This window comes from Hyla sarda, chromosome 5 (genome assembly GCF_029499605.1).
Source record: "Hyla sarda isolate aHylSar1 chromosome 5, aHylSar1.hap1, whole genome shotgun sequence".
Classification (NCBI taxonomy): domain Eukaryota; kingdom Metazoa; phylum Chordata; class Amphibia; order Anura; family Hylidae; genus Hyla; species Hyla sarda.
In genome coordinates this window covers 20,907,321-20,923,188 of record NC_079193.1, presented here as the reverse complement: position 1 = coordinate 20,923,188, position 15,868 = coordinate 20,907,321, and the positions used below count along the sequence as shown (strand labels likewise).

The 15,868-nt window shown below is 40.2% G+C and overlaps 1 protein-coding gene across 14 annotated transcripts in view; it reads right to left on the bottom strand.

The window, feature by feature from the left end:
• LOC130272929 (protachykinin-1-like) overlaps positions 1–15,868 on the bottom strand; it is a 180,428-nt gene that overhangs the window by 96,554 nt on the left and 68,006 nt on the right. For 5 of the 14 annotated variants that reach the window (XM_056518945.1, XM_056518943.1, XM_056518948.1 and 2 more), the window contains exons 1-2: positions 7,242–7,348; positions 5,035–5,102 (exon numbers count right to left, since the gene is read on the bottom strand). The gene's annotated coding sequence lies outside the window, so the exon portion shown is untranslated. The other 9 variants (XM_056518956.1, XM_056518951.1, XM_056518961.1 and 6 more) reach the window with 3 other exon arrangements.

Below are 15,868 nucleotides of genomic sequence, written 5' to 3'. Positions count from 1 at the left end.
GATAGATATGAGATAGATAGATATGAGATAGATAGATATGAGATAGATAGATATGAGATAGATATGAGATAGATAGATATGAGATAGATAGATATGAGATAGATATGAGATAGATAGATAGATAGATAGATATGAGTGAGATAGATATGAGATAGATAGATATGAGATAGATAGATATAAGATAGATATGAGATAGATAGATATGAGATAGATAGATATGAGATAGATAGATATGAAATAGATAGATATGAGATAGATAGATATATAGATAGATAGATAGATAGATAGATATGGGATAGATAGATATGAGATAGATGGATATGAGATAGATAGATATGAAATAGATAGATAGATAGATAGATATATAGATAGATAGATATGAGATAGATAGATAGATATGAGATAGATGTTTGTGCACTTCTTCAAATAGCATTAAAATCACCAGTAATAATAATGATAATTCCCTACATCAGTGTTTTCCAAACAGTTTGTCTCCAGCTGTTGCAAAACTACAACTCCCAGCATGCCCGGACAGCCGTTGGCTGTCCGGGCATGCTGGGAGTTGTAGTTTTGCAACAGCTGGAGGCCCCCTGGTTGGGAAACGCTGGTCTATGTAGAGGACAGGAGCTTCTTTAGGGTCCTGTACAGTACACGCAATGTCCTAAAAAAGTAACCTGGTGTCCAAAGGAGCAGCTAACCCTGGCACAGGTAACGAGCAGTACAGAACATGTAATACCACCCTGTACTGTAGGGGGCGCTACCAGACACCAGTCAGTGCATACACTTCAGTAGTACAGGTTTATTACCAGTGAATGCCCATTCTGATTGGTCAGTTCTTCCTGCCATTGACAAGTCCGGCCATTGGACTGTCCGTACATTGTATGTTGAGTCTGATTTCAAGTTACAATGTCCAGAAAAGACCATTGTAGGTTGAATCTATCATATGTTGAGGCTATTGTAAGTTAAGGGATCACTTAACATATATATATATAAAAGTAGAGATGTCTTTATCGATTTACAGCTATTGGATATTTACCATGATGATTCCATTGACTGACAGCAGAAAGCTTAAAAAATGTTAAAGTTGCTAAAAACCTGTTTAAAATGTTGAATATACGGTACACATAAGATGTGGTAAAATCACAGATGATTTTTTACATCGGAATATGGGTCAGGTAACACATTTACATATATTAACTCTGTTAAACATTGATGAGAATCTAAATACCGTATATAATCAAGTATAAGCCCAATTTTTTTTCGTGCTTAACCCCTTAAGGACTCAGCCCATTTTGGCCTTAAGGACTCAGACAATTTAATTTTTACGTTTTCATTTTTTCCTCCTCGCCTTCTAAAAATCATAACTCTTTTATATTTTCATCCACAGACTAGTATGAGGGCTTGTTTTTTGCACGACCAGTTGTCCTTTGTAATGACATCACTCATTATATCATAAAATGTATGGCGCAACCAAAAAACACTATTTTTGTGGGGAAATTAAAACGAAAAACGCAATTTTGCTAATTTTGGAAGGTTTTATTTTCACGCCGTACAATTTATGGTAAAAATGACATGTGTTCTTTATTCTGAGGGTCAATACGATTAAAATGATACCCATTATTATATACTTTTATATTATTGTTGTGCTTAAAAAAAATCACAAACTTTTTAACCAAATTAGTACGTTTATAATCCCTTTATTTTGATGACCTCTAACTTTTTTATTTTTCCGTATAAGCGGCGTTATGGGGGCTCATTTTTTGCACCAAGATCTGTACTTTTTTTTGATACCACATTTGCATATAAAAAACTTTTAATACATTTTTTATAATTTTTTTTAAATAAAATGTATTAAAAAAGTAGGAATTTTGGACTTATTATTTTTTTTTTCGTTCACGCCGTTAACCGTACGGGATCATTAACATTTTATTTTAATAGTTCGGACATTTACGCACATATAGTTCGGACATTTACGCAAATATGTCTATAAAAATTTTTTTTGCGCTTTTTGGGGGTAAAATAGGAAAAAACTGACGTTTTACTTTTTTATTGGGGGAGGGGATTTTTCACTTTTTTTTTACTTTTACATTTTTTTACATTTTTTTTTACACTTGAATAGTCCCCATAGGGGACTATTCATAGCAATACCATGATTGCTAATACTGATCTGTTCTATGTATAGGACATAGAACAGATCAGTATTATCGGTCATCTTCTGCTCTGGTCTGATGATGACAGGGTGATGATGACAGGGTGATGATGACGGGGGTGATGATGACGGGGTGATGATGACAGGGTGATGATGACGGGGTGATGATGACAGGGTGATGATGACGGGGTGATGATGACGGGGGTGATGATGACGGGGGTGATGATGACAGGGTGATGATGACAGGGTGATGATGACGGGGGTGATGATGACGGGGGTGATGATGATGGGGGTGATGATGACAGGGTGATGATGACGGGGGTGATGATGACGGGGGTGATGATGACGGGGGTGATGATGACAGGGTGATGATGACAGGGTGATGGTGACGGGGGTGATGATGACGGGGGTGATGATGACGGGGGTGATGATGACAGGGTGATGATGACGAGGGTGATGATGACAGGGTGATGATGACAGGGTGATGATGACAGGGTGATGATGACAGGGTGATGATGACAGGGTGATGATGACAGGGTGATGATGACAGGGTGATGATGACAGGGTGATGATGACAGGGTGATGATGACGAGGGTGATGATGACAGGGTGATGATGACAGGGTGATGATGACAGGGTGATGATGACAGGGTGATGATGACAGGGTGATGATGACAGGGTGATGATGACAGGGTGATGATGACGAGGGTGATGATGACAGGGGGATGATGACAGGGTGATGATGACGAGGGTGATGATGACGGGGGTGATGATGACAGGGTGATGATGACGGGGGTGATGATGACAGGGGTCTGGCTGATGACATGGGGGGATGATGTATTTCCCACCCTAGGCTTATAGTCGAGTCAACAACTTTTCCTAGGGTTGTGGGGTGAAATTAGGGGCCTCGGCTTATATTCGGAATTGCTAATACTCGAGTATATATGGTACATAAATTCAAATTTTTGTATAATGAATATCATTAAAGGGAATATGTCGGCCATATCTGTATTTGTTGCTGAGAGCGGCAGACACTTTGGATAGCTTTTAGAGTATTGAGGCAAACTGTACCTTTCCTGATGGCGATGGCGGTCGTCAAACCTATAAAATCACCTTTTATCTCTCAAGCAAGTGTCAAGGAGACAGGGCCAGGCTTCTCAAGTGCCACTAGCTGGCATGCCTCCTCCTCGTCCTTACTGGCCAACCCCTCCATGTCAGATGTATAGGACTCTGTACATTAATCAAGGAGGGGCTGAGAGGTGAGGGCTAGTGAGGAGGTGTGCCAAGCTGTGGTTCCTGAGTAGCTCAGCCCTGCCTCTTTGACACTTGGCTGAGAAGTAAAAAGGTGATTTTATTAGTTTTGAAACCCCCAAAATCAAAACTTAAAAGAAAATAAATATGCTTAAAATTGTCCTATTCTGACCCCTGTAACTTTTTATTTTATTTTTTATTCATGCTGTTATTTATTTATTTATTTTTTGAAACATAGGAAAAAAAGGGGGAGGGTGATTTGAATTTTTATTCATTAGCATGTACTTTTATTTTTACACTTTTTAATTCTCTATTTTTATAAGCAATTGTTGGATAATGCTGATCAATGCTGTTCTATTGCGTAACACTGAAGAGTTAGATCGGCTCTCAACTTACAATATTTTCGGTCTTTTCTGGATCATTGTGATGAAAAAAAACACACTCACTATCCAATGCTACGGACAGTCCAAATCTGGGAAATGTGTCAATGGCTGGAAGATCTGACCAATTAGAATGGAAATTCACTGGTAAAACCCCTGTATTACTGAAGTGCATGCACTGACTGGTGTCTGGTAGCGCCTCCTACAGTACAGGGAGGTATTACATGTTCTGTACTCTTTACCTGTATTACTGAAGTGTATGCACTGACTGATGTCTGGTAGTGCCCCCTACAGTACAGGGTGGTATTACGTGTTCTGTACTCTTTACCTGTATTACTGAAGTGTATGCACTGACTGGTGTCTGGTAGCGCCCCCTACAGTACAGGGAGGTATTACATGTTCTGTACTCTTTACCTGTATTACTGAAGTGTATGCACTGACTGATGTCTGGTAGAGCCCCCTACAGTACAGGGAGATATTACATGTTCTGTACTACTCTTTATCTGTATTACTGAAGTGTATGCACTGACTGGTGTCTGGTAGCGCCCCCTACAGTACAGGGAGGTATTACATGTTCTGTACTCTTTACCTGTACCAGGGATAGCTGCTCCTTTGGACACCAGGTGAGGGCGGCTCCATCTTACTTTTCTAGGACATTGCGTGTACTGTACAGGACCCTGAAGAAGCTCCGGTCCTCTACATAGACAGTGATTACAGCTCCCAGCAGATCTTTATTACTTTTATATATAAGGATTTTCTTTATCTGTATTAGTTATCTACTTATTTTTCTTTCATCCATTTTTGTTCCTATTTTTGGAGGACATTTTGGGGCTTCAGAACCAATTACCAGGTTTCCATAGAGTTATGGTCTCAACATACAATGGTCTCAACTTACAATGGTCGCCCTAGAACCGATTAATACTGTAATTTGAGGGACCGCTGTATTACTGTGATAACGCCCCTGTGAACCGATGTATCAGCTCCGTATTCAAAAGGGCCTCAATGGTAAAATTAGCACCCCTTTAAGAACCATTATAATAGAAAATATGACATCATTTGTGTTCATGGTATCAACCTGATGCTCGCTCGGTGACGGACAGAACACTGCAGTCATTTTTAATCCCCCTCCATGTCGGCGCTGACTGTCACTATTTACAGCCGTGCTGAGGTTTTAATGATTTACTGGAAATGATGCATTTTCCCCATAATTCCTCTGTACAGATTATTTGTACTCACAGAAGACACCGAACCTCACCTGCCTACAGAGCCGGATCTACCGCCTGTCACTGCACCGCCAATAGTTGTGTGAGGAGCTGTCAGGTGCTGGAAGGATTAATGGGAGACAGAAATGTAATGTATGAGATGACGGGAGACACCGAGGAAGAGGAGCACTCACCCCACAGGAAGGATAATTACTGATCATATCATGTGGGGACATGACCATATCTATCTATCTCTCTATCTCATATCTATCTATCTATCTATCTATCTCATATCTATCTATCTCATATCTATCTATCTCTATCATATCTATCTCATATCTATCTATCTATCTATCTATCTATCTCATATCTTTCTATCTCATATCTATCTATCTATCTATCTATCTATCTCATATCTATCTATCTATCTCATATCTATCTATCTATCTATCTATCTATCTCATATCTATCTATCTATCTATCTATCTATCTATCTATCTTGTAGCTTTCTATCTCCCATCTATCTATCTCATATCTATCTATCTCATATCTATCTATCTATCTATGTCATATCTATCTCATATCTATCTATCTCATATCTATCTATCTCATATCTATCTATCTATCTATCTATCTCTTATCTATCTATCTATCTATCTCATATCTATCTATCTATATATCATATCTATCTCATATCTATCTATATATCATAGCTATCTATCTCATATCTATCTGTCTCATATCTATCTATCTCATATCTATCTATCTCATATCTATCTATCTATCTATCTATCTATCTATCTATCTCTTATCTATCTATCTATCTCATATCTATCTATCTATATATCATATCTATCTCATATCTATCTATCTATATATCATAGCTATCTATCTCATATCTATCCGTCTCATATCTATCTATCTATCTCATATCTATTTATCTATCTATCTCTTATCTATCTATCTCTTATCTATCTATCTATCTATCTATCTATCTATCTCTTTTCTATCTATCTCTTATCTATCTATCTCATATATATCTATCGCATATCTATCTATCTCATATCTATCTATCTATCTATCTATCTATCTCATATCTATCTATCTATCTATCTCATATCTATCTATCTCATATCTATCTATCTATCTATTTCATATCTATCTATCTCATATCTATCTATCTCATATCTATTTATCTATCCAAGATGCAGAAAGTACAGCAGCACACCCAGTAGTAAAGTGCAAAAATTGGGATTTATTGACCCATATCAAATGCGACGTTTCGACGGCATCCCGCCATCTTTTTCAAGCATGCTTGAAAAAGATGGCGGGATGCCGTTGAAACGACGCATTTGATAATGGTCAATAAATCCCAATTTTTGCACTTTACTACTGGGTGTGCTGCTGTACTTTCTGCATCTTGGATTATTTGAGCCATCTGCGAGTGGGACTGCTATCCTTGCTTGCACCCCAAGATTCCGTCAGAATACGTGGTTGTGCTGCCTACCCTCTACATATCTATCTATCTATCTATCTATCTCATATCTATCTATCTATCTCATATCTATCTATCTATCTCATATCTATCTATCTATCTATCTATCTCATATCTATCTATCTATCTCATATCTATCTATCTATCTATCTATCTATCTCATATCTATCTATTTATCTATCTATCTCATAACAATCTATCTCATATCTATCTATCTATCTATCTCATATCTATCTATCTATCTATCTATCTATCTCTCCTATCCATCTGCCCCAAGTATCAGTTTGGCAGCCCTTACAATTGTATCTTCCTGTCTATAGATTATCTATGGATTACAGTGGATTATACAATCATATGGGACATCAGGGACCGGACGTTGAGGACATTAATTACAGAAGAAACTCTCTGATCTACATATGTAAAGTAGTTCTTAGTATTAGTCACATAACAAACTAGGACATTTCTGCTTCTAGAAAATTGCTGAATTTCCAAATTTATAGATTTTAAAAATGATTTTAAAAAAATTGGCTGTAAAAGTGCAAATCAATTAAACAAAAAGATGTTTTCTCACAAAGATTTTTCCTTGTGTCCTATTGGATCATAAATAAACGTCTCTATTTGCCTCTGACCTATTATTCGGACTGTAATATGGAAGACACTTTGACAATTGAGTATTAAATGAGTCGTCCAGTTTAGAGAGAGACATATCCCCCTATCTGAAGGAGATGGGATAAGTGTCTGATGGGGGGTCCGGACCCTCCTTACATCTTATGAGAGAGCTGAAGCAATGTACTCGGGTGCATAAAGGGGGCATCATCTCCTTCAGCACTTTGGGGGAGATTTATCAAAACCTGTCCAGAGGAAAAGTTGCCCAGTTGCCCATAGCAACCAATCAGATCCCTTCTTTCATTTTTAACAAGGCCTCTGCAAAATGAAAGAAGCGATCTGATTGGTTGCTATGGGCAACTGGACAACTTTTCCTCTGGACAGGTTTTGATAAATCTCCCCTTTGTGTGGTGGACGACACGGCTCTGTGTATGTGTAGAGCCCGGACGTCAGGCAGGAGATCACGGGGGTCCCAGCGGTTAGACTCCTTGGACGCAGACACTTATCCCTAATCCTTTGGATAAGGCATACATTGGAGTACCCCTTTAACATTTTCCCTGATCACATAGCATGTCCTTTCTGCCTCTGACACTTTCCAATCAATGTTCGTGTGTACGTCAGACACATACAGATACAGTGGTCCCTCAACATCCGATGGTAATCCGTTCCAAATGGACCATCGTATGTTGAGGGATCCGTGCAATGTAAAGTATAGGACAGTGGTCTACAACCTGCGGACCTCCAGATGTTGCAAAACTACAACACCCAGCATGCCCGGACAGCCAACGGCTGTCCGGGCATGCTGGGAGTTGTAGTTTTGCAACATCTGGAGGTCCGCAGGTTGAAGACCACTGGTATTGGAGGTTATACTCACATGTCCCCGCCGCTCTGGACCGTCACCGCTGCCCTGGACATCGCCCTCCATCACTGTTGCCGCGTCCCCGGGGCGTCCCCGACGCTCCGGCAAGGCCTCTGCTTCCCCGGCATCCTCGCTCTCCGTCGCCGCCATCACGTCGCTACGTACGCCGCTCCTATTGGATGACGGGACGACGTGCGCAGCGACGTGATGACGACGATGGAGAGCGCCGGCGATGCAGGGGATCCCGAAGAGGACGCGCCGGAGCCCCGAAGACAGGTAAGTGATCGTCAGCGGACCACACGGGGCACCGTAAACGGCTATCCGGGGGCAGCTGAAGCAGTCTGCGCTGCCGGATAGCCGTTTATGCGATGGCCCCGACATACAAAAGAATCGTATGTTGATGCTGCCTTCAACATGCGATGGCCTCTGAGAGTCCATCGTATGTTGAAATGATCGTATGTCGGGGCCATCGTAGGTCAGGGGGTCACTGTACACCCTAGGTCACCTAGGGAGCTTAGATAACAGTGGGCACATACAGTTCTCTTTAGATATATGCTACGTCCTCATGACAACACTTTTTGTTGTTTGTTTAAAGGGTCACTCTCATTAAAACTGATTTTTACTATTGCACTCCTTATGGTAAATAAAAAATCTTTTTTATGTACTTTGTTTTAAAAAAAATGAAGTTTTCTATGTTTTATTTGTGTTTAAAAATGCTGCCACTAGGTGTCTCCCTACTTGTCCAGAGCACATTTCCCCCCATCTCTTGCACAGACTTTGGACTCCTACTGGCCGGGCAGAAGTCCAAAATCAGGAAATGCTGAGGGGTGTGTTTGTGCAGCCTTATCCAATCATAGCTCATCTCACATTGAACAGTTCTGGGCTGTGTGTAGCAGAGTGAGGGAGGAAGTTCTCCCCTGTATGGCTTCAGATGATGTCACAGCCTGCTGGGGAACGCCCCTTCCCAGTCTGTGGAGCTCACTGAGAGTGAGCAGAAAATACAGAGCAATATCAAGGCAGAAAACAAAAAAATAATAAAAATAAAGGCAGGGGGGGGGGGGGGGGTTATCATGATGGGAGCAGTGACCTGGGTGGATTATAACATTTAACAAGATCATGAGAGGTTCTCTTTAACTGGTACATTTGTCATAGGGAAATTGTGTCGATATATGTCCACATCCTAGGATTTCTATGCACTTAACCCCTTAAGGACCTAGGATGTAAGGGGACGTCCCCGCACCCTGGGCTTTAAGGACCCAGGACGTCCCCAGGACGATCTCCCGCAGCTCCCACAGTTTTAAACAAACACCGTGCTCCTGCGGCAGTGGTCGTGATGTCATGGCCACTCCCCTCGTAATGTCACGTCACGCCCCCTCCATTCATGTCTATGGGAGGGGGCGTGTCGGCCGACACGCCCCCTCCCATAGACATGAATGGAGGGGGCATGGTGTGACGTCACGAGGGGTCGTGGTCATGATGTCTTGATCACGGCATCCGGCTACGATTTTTTAATGTTAACAAGATGTTCAATGACGTTCCTTAAAAAGGAAAATTAATTGTATTGCTTTAGTATTTGGCGGCCATTGTTGGTTGGTTTCCCAGTATTGATTGTGAATTAACTTCTACCTGAAGACTCTGCTGCCAGGATCACAATCAATGTCTGGATTATTATTATAATTATATTTATACTCATTTATGTCTATTTAGTTTTGTAGTGAGGACTTGTCATTGCTTGGAGTGCATTTCCTTAATTCATACGAGCAGCAACCCGGCCTTGGTGCGGCACTGTGAAAGGGCGTCAAGACTGTCTTTCCTTTTGTTACATTATAACGGACTATAGCAGAGGCGCCGATAGACGGTAGATTAAAGGGGTACAATACATGTGCAGAATATTAAATTCATATAACCAAACTTTAAGGGGTACTCTGGTGGAAAACAAATGTTTTCAAATCAACTGGTGCCAGAAAGTTATACAGATTTGTAAATGACTTCTATATAAAAAAAAAAATATTAATCCTTCCAGTACTTATCAGCTGCTGAATACTCCAGAGGAAGTTGTGTAGTTCTTTCCAGTTTGACCACAGTGCTCTCTGTTGCCACCTCTGTCCGTGTCAGGAATAGTGTTGAGCGGCATAGGCCATATTCGAATTCGCGAATATATGGACGAAAATTTGCGTATGCGAAAATTAGCATATGTGGAAATTAGCATATAAAAAAATTAGCATAAGCAAAAATTCGCACGCCAGTCTCACACAGTAGTATTAGAGCCTTCTTACACCACACAAGCTGGAAGCAGAGAGGGATGATCACTGTGATGTGTACTGTGGAAAAAAAAAAAAACAACGAATATTCGTAATTACATATATATAGTGCTATATTCGCGAATATTCGCGAATTCGCGAATATGCGATATTCGCGAATAAAATTCGCATTGCGAATATTTGCGAGCAACACTAGTCAGGAACTGTGCAGAGTAGGAAAAAATTCCAATAGCAAACCTCTCCCGCTCCGAACAGTTCCTGACATGGACAGAGGTGTCAGCAGAGAGCACTGTGGTCAGACTGGAAATAACTACACAACTTCCTGTGGAGCCTACAGCAGCTGATAAGTACTGGAAAGATTAAGATTTTCAAATAGAAGTAATTTACAAATCTGTTCAACTTTCTGGAACCAGTTGATTTAAAAATAAAAAAATTAAAAATAGTTTTCCACTGGAGTACCCCTTTAAGTTTGGTTGTATGAATTTAATATTCTGCACATGTATTGGCTATCGTTTGTGGATTCAGGGTTGTTTTATCTCTTTGGATTTTTATTTTATTTTAGCTATCCTGTATTTGTTAACAGTTATCTTCCTTTATTACCCTATCATTGAAAAAAGGAAATTCTATTTCTTCGGAGGTTTTATTTAACATAAAGCTGATGCCATATTTTTTCTTAAAGGGGTTATCCAGGTAAAAACAGTTTTTTATATATCAACTGGCTCCAGAAAGTTAATAGAATTGTAAATTACTTCTATTAAAAAAATCTTAATCCTTTCAGTACTTATGAGCTGCTGAAGTTGAGTTGTTCTTTTCTGTCTAAGTGCTCTCTGATGACACCTGTCTCTGGAACTGTCCAGAGTAGAAGCAAATCCCCATAGCAAACCTCTTCTACTCTGTGCAGTTCCTGAGACAAGCAGAGATGTCAGCAGAGAGCACTGTTGCCAGACAGTAAAGAACAACTCACCTTCAGCAGCTGATAATTATTGGAAGGATTAAGATTTTTTAATAGAAGTAATTTACAAATCTGTTTAACTTTCTGGAGCCAGTTGATATATATAAAAAAAAAAAAAAAAAAAAAAAGGCTTTGGACTACCCCTTTAATTCTTGAAATGTGTTTAAGCGGAAAAGTTTGATTTTGCAAAAATTCTTGTATTTTAGCATTTGTGTACTTTATCTCTAGAAGCTACTTTGTTAAACTGATCTCTCAAACTGTGGACATCAAGAAATTGCAAAACTACAACTCCCAGCATGCCTGGACAGCCGTTGGCTGTCCAGGCATGCTGGGAGTTGTAGTTTTGCAACATCGGGAGGGCCACAATTTGGAGACCAATCTCCTAGACTAATGATCCCCAACCTGTTGAGAACCTACAGCTCCTAGAATGACCATCTTTGATCCAAATGATGTAATCTAGGCAATGAGCGTCCTCTATACTCCGGGCATGCTGGGAGTTGTAGTTTCACAACATCTGGAGGTCCACAGTTTCGAGACCACTCTCCTAGACCAATGATCCCCAACCTGTTGAGAACCTACATCTCCTAGCATGCCCATCTGTGACCCAAAGGATGGAATCAAGGCAATTAGTCCTCTATGCTTCAGGCATGCTGGGAGTTGTAGTTTTGCAACATCTGGAGGTGCACAGTTTGGAGACCGCTCTCCTAGACCAATGAACCCCAACATGTTGGGGACCTACAGCTTCTAGCATGACCATCTGTGATCCAGATGATTGAATCAAGTGCCCCCTATACTCTAGGCATGCTGGGAGTTGTAGTTTCATAACAGTTTGAAAACCACTGTTCTTGCCAAAATACTGGAAGATTTTATTCTTTTGCTGGAGTTAAACTTGAAAAGGTCTTATGCAGGTTTTAGAAAAAGTACAGTCCGTCTCAGAGGCATACAGTTCCCTCCAGGAGTCAGTGGCTGTCTGGGCATGCTGGGAGTTGTAGTTTTCCATCAACTGGAGGTCCACAGTTTGGAGACCCCTTTCATATAAGGTGGGAGTTTTCAATGTGGTCACCTGGCCCAAATAGGCAGGTTTAACCAAATGTATTCTGATGTCTTTAAAATGACAAATGAGTCTGTGTCTCCATGGTAACAGAGGAAGAGGGGTGCTGTTGCCCATAGCAACCAGAGGTTTGTAGCTCGGGGACCCATATGCCAATTATTGTGCTGCTCTCTTAGGCTAAGTTTCTACTTGTTTTTTTGTCCTGCGCTTTTTGGGTTGAAAAAAACGCCTGAAAAAAACGCCTGAAAAAACGCCAGTGCAATGTCCTGTGTCTGGCGTTTTTTTCTTGAGTTTTTTCATTTGTGTGGAAATTGCATTTTTGGCACCTTTGGCCTTTTTTTCGGGTACCCAAAATTTGTTGGGTGCCAAAAAAAAAAAAAAAAAAGGATGCACTAGTGATGGGAAAAAATGTATTTAACGAAATATACATTTTTTATAACTAAATTCTAAATTTTAATTAATGTTTAACCCCTTAAGGACCAATGCAAATAAACCTGTACGCCCCTGAAAGACCAGGCCTGTTTTTTTCAAATCGGGGATGTCTGACTTTATTAGAGAATAACTCTGGTAACGTTTTGCCAATCACGATAATTCTGAAATTGTTTTTTTGTCACAAGTTGTCCTTCATGTACATAGTAAACGTCAGACGATATCATTTGTAGTTTTTTTTACAATGCAAAAAATCATGAAATTTTTACAAAAAATTACGATTTTTTGCTATTTTAACACTAATAGGTTGCATATATTTATACATACTGACCAAATAGTTTATGAAACTTATACTTTCAGATGTCTACTTTATTTTTACATCATTTTTTGTTTTTAATTAACATTTTAAATTAGTTAGAAGCCTAACAATTTAACTTGAAATTTTGAAAATTTGAAAAGTACATCTTTTTTTATGTGCTATGCAAGGTTTGCAGAAATTAAAAGGTAGTAGAACATAGGAACACCCCCCAAATGACCCCATTTTAAAAACTAGACCCCTCAAGGTATTCGCTAGGGGGTACAGTGAGTATTTTAACACCATAGTTTTTTGGCAGGAATTATTACAAAGTCAGTGTTAAAAATTCGAAATTTGCAATTTTTCACAAATGCATCATTTGGGGGGCATATTTTTTGTACATCACTTCTGATATTGAAAGAAATGCACCCTATATTTTATTTAGCTGCTTGTCCCATGTTCGGAAATACCCCCGCTTTGGCCATATATGGTTACTTGGCCGCGTGGTAGGACTCAGAAGGAGAGGAGCGCCATTTGGCTTTCAGGGCAGAACAGTACCCCCACCCCCACAAGTGACCCCATTTATATACCGCACCCCTACAAGTTATTGGCTGGACCAGGGACCTCTCTGATTGGTCCTTAGTCGGCTGGCAGTATAACGCGTCTGTCTGTGACAGTTAAGGCTCCTGATGGATATATCCGCCATGTTGTGGCAATAAGCACCCGCTCATGGCGAATATATCCATCACTGCTGCGGCTGGGTAGCTCAGTGTGTCTGCTCATGACTGCTGGCGGTAAATCCGCCGCTATGAGTGGACACACAAAGCTACCCAGCCGCAGCAGGGAGCTCATTACCGTGACTGCTGCATAATGTGTAGGATCACATGGTGGACATCCGCAGCATATTACATGCGATCCTACACATTATGCATTTTTTTAAAATTAGATTCATTTAATAAATGTATTTTTAATAAATATATATATATATATATTTTTTTTTTTATTATTATTTTTTTTATTACACTTTTATTACATTTTTATTTATTTTTATACTTTTATTTTATTTATTTATACACTTTTTAATGCTTTGGAATACTTAGTATTCCAAAGCATTGCAGTTATATGCTGCCTGCCAGTTATCAATAGCAGGCAGCATATTAGGACGTGCCTCTGGCACGTCCTACAGGCAATACCCAGGGCAGACCTGGGGGTCTTTGTAGGACCCCCGGCTGCCCAGGTATGCAGCAGCAGCCCGCGATGCTCCCGGGTGCTGCAGGAGAGACGGCCACTCACTCATTCATATTTTCCGCCCAGAGTGGTGATTGGCCGGATGGTTGCAGCCAATCACAGCTCTGAGGGAAATATGAATGAGTGAGTGGCCGGAGTATAGTACAGAGATGCGAGCGCAGGAGAAAGCTGCTCCATCTCTGCTATAGACAGGACAATCACAGCGGATATCAGTAGAGTGACATCCACTGTGATGTGTCCTTAACTGCAAGTACTACTACTCCCAACATGGAGCACACTCTGCTCAATGCTGGGAGCTGTAGTACCTGCATTAATAGACATATTGCAGCGAGTGTAACTTCTGATCCTCCCTGTGATCTGTCTATTAATGCAGGTACTACATCTCTCAGCATTGAGCAGAGTGTGCTCCATGTTGGGAGTAGTAGTACCTGCAGTTAAGGAAAGATCACAGTGGAAGTCACTCCTGACACCTGCTGCGATCCTCCTGTATAATGTATAGATGCAGCCGAACGCTCTTCTATGGTCCCCTGCACGGCCGTATATATACACATATTCCTATTTCCCACAGAGAGCTGTGATTGGCTGGAACCATCTGGCCAATCACAGCTCTCTGCGGGAAATATGAATATGTGTTTATATACGGCCGTGCAGGGGACCATAGAAGGGCGGCCGTCCGCATCTATAAATTATACAAGAGGATCGCAACGGGCGATCTGTCAATTTGTACAGGTACTACTACTCCCATCATGGAGCTGTGTATTCCGTGCTGGGAGTAGTAGTACTACCTAAAAAAATTAAAAACACACACACACTACATTTTTATTATTGTCGGCTACATTTTTCGGTCCACGCCCACAAAAATTGATCCCTGTTTAAAAATGAATAAAAATTTTGGAATAAAAAAGATAAATTTCATTAGATACAATTTTTTCCTTCACTACTGTATCTTTTTTTATTTATTTTTTAAATGGTACCCAACGAAATATAAATGGTACCCTACGAATAAAAAAAAATGCCTGAAAAAACCCACATATCGACAAGGTACAGTATGCAATACAGTACGTACCGGGACACTATATATATATATATATATATATATATATATATATATATATATATATATATATAATACAGTGATCCCTCAACTTACGATGGCCTCAACATACATTCGTTTCAACAATCAATGGTCCTTTCTGGATCATTGTAACTTGAAACCAGACTCAACATACAATGCTATGGAATCTGCAAAACATGTCAATGGCTGGAAGAACCAACCAATCAGAATGGTCATTCACTGATAAAACCCCTGTATTCCTAAAGTGCATGTACTGACTGGCTGTCTGGTAGCGCCCCCTACAGTACAGGGAGGTATTACATGTTCTGTACTACTCTTTACCTGTACCAGGGTTAGCTGCTCCTTTGGACACCAAGTAAGGGCGGCTTCATTTTACTTTTTTAGGACGTTGCGTGTACTGTACAGGACCCTGAAGAAGCTCCGGTCCTCTAAATAGACAGTGATTACAGCTCCCAGCAGATCTTTATTACTTTTATATGTAAGGATTTGCTTTATCTGTATTACTTATCTACTTATTTTTCTTTATTCCTCACTTTTTCCTATTTTTAGATGACATTTTGGGGCTTCAGAACCAATTACCAGGTTTCCATAGAGTTATGGTCTCAACATACAATGG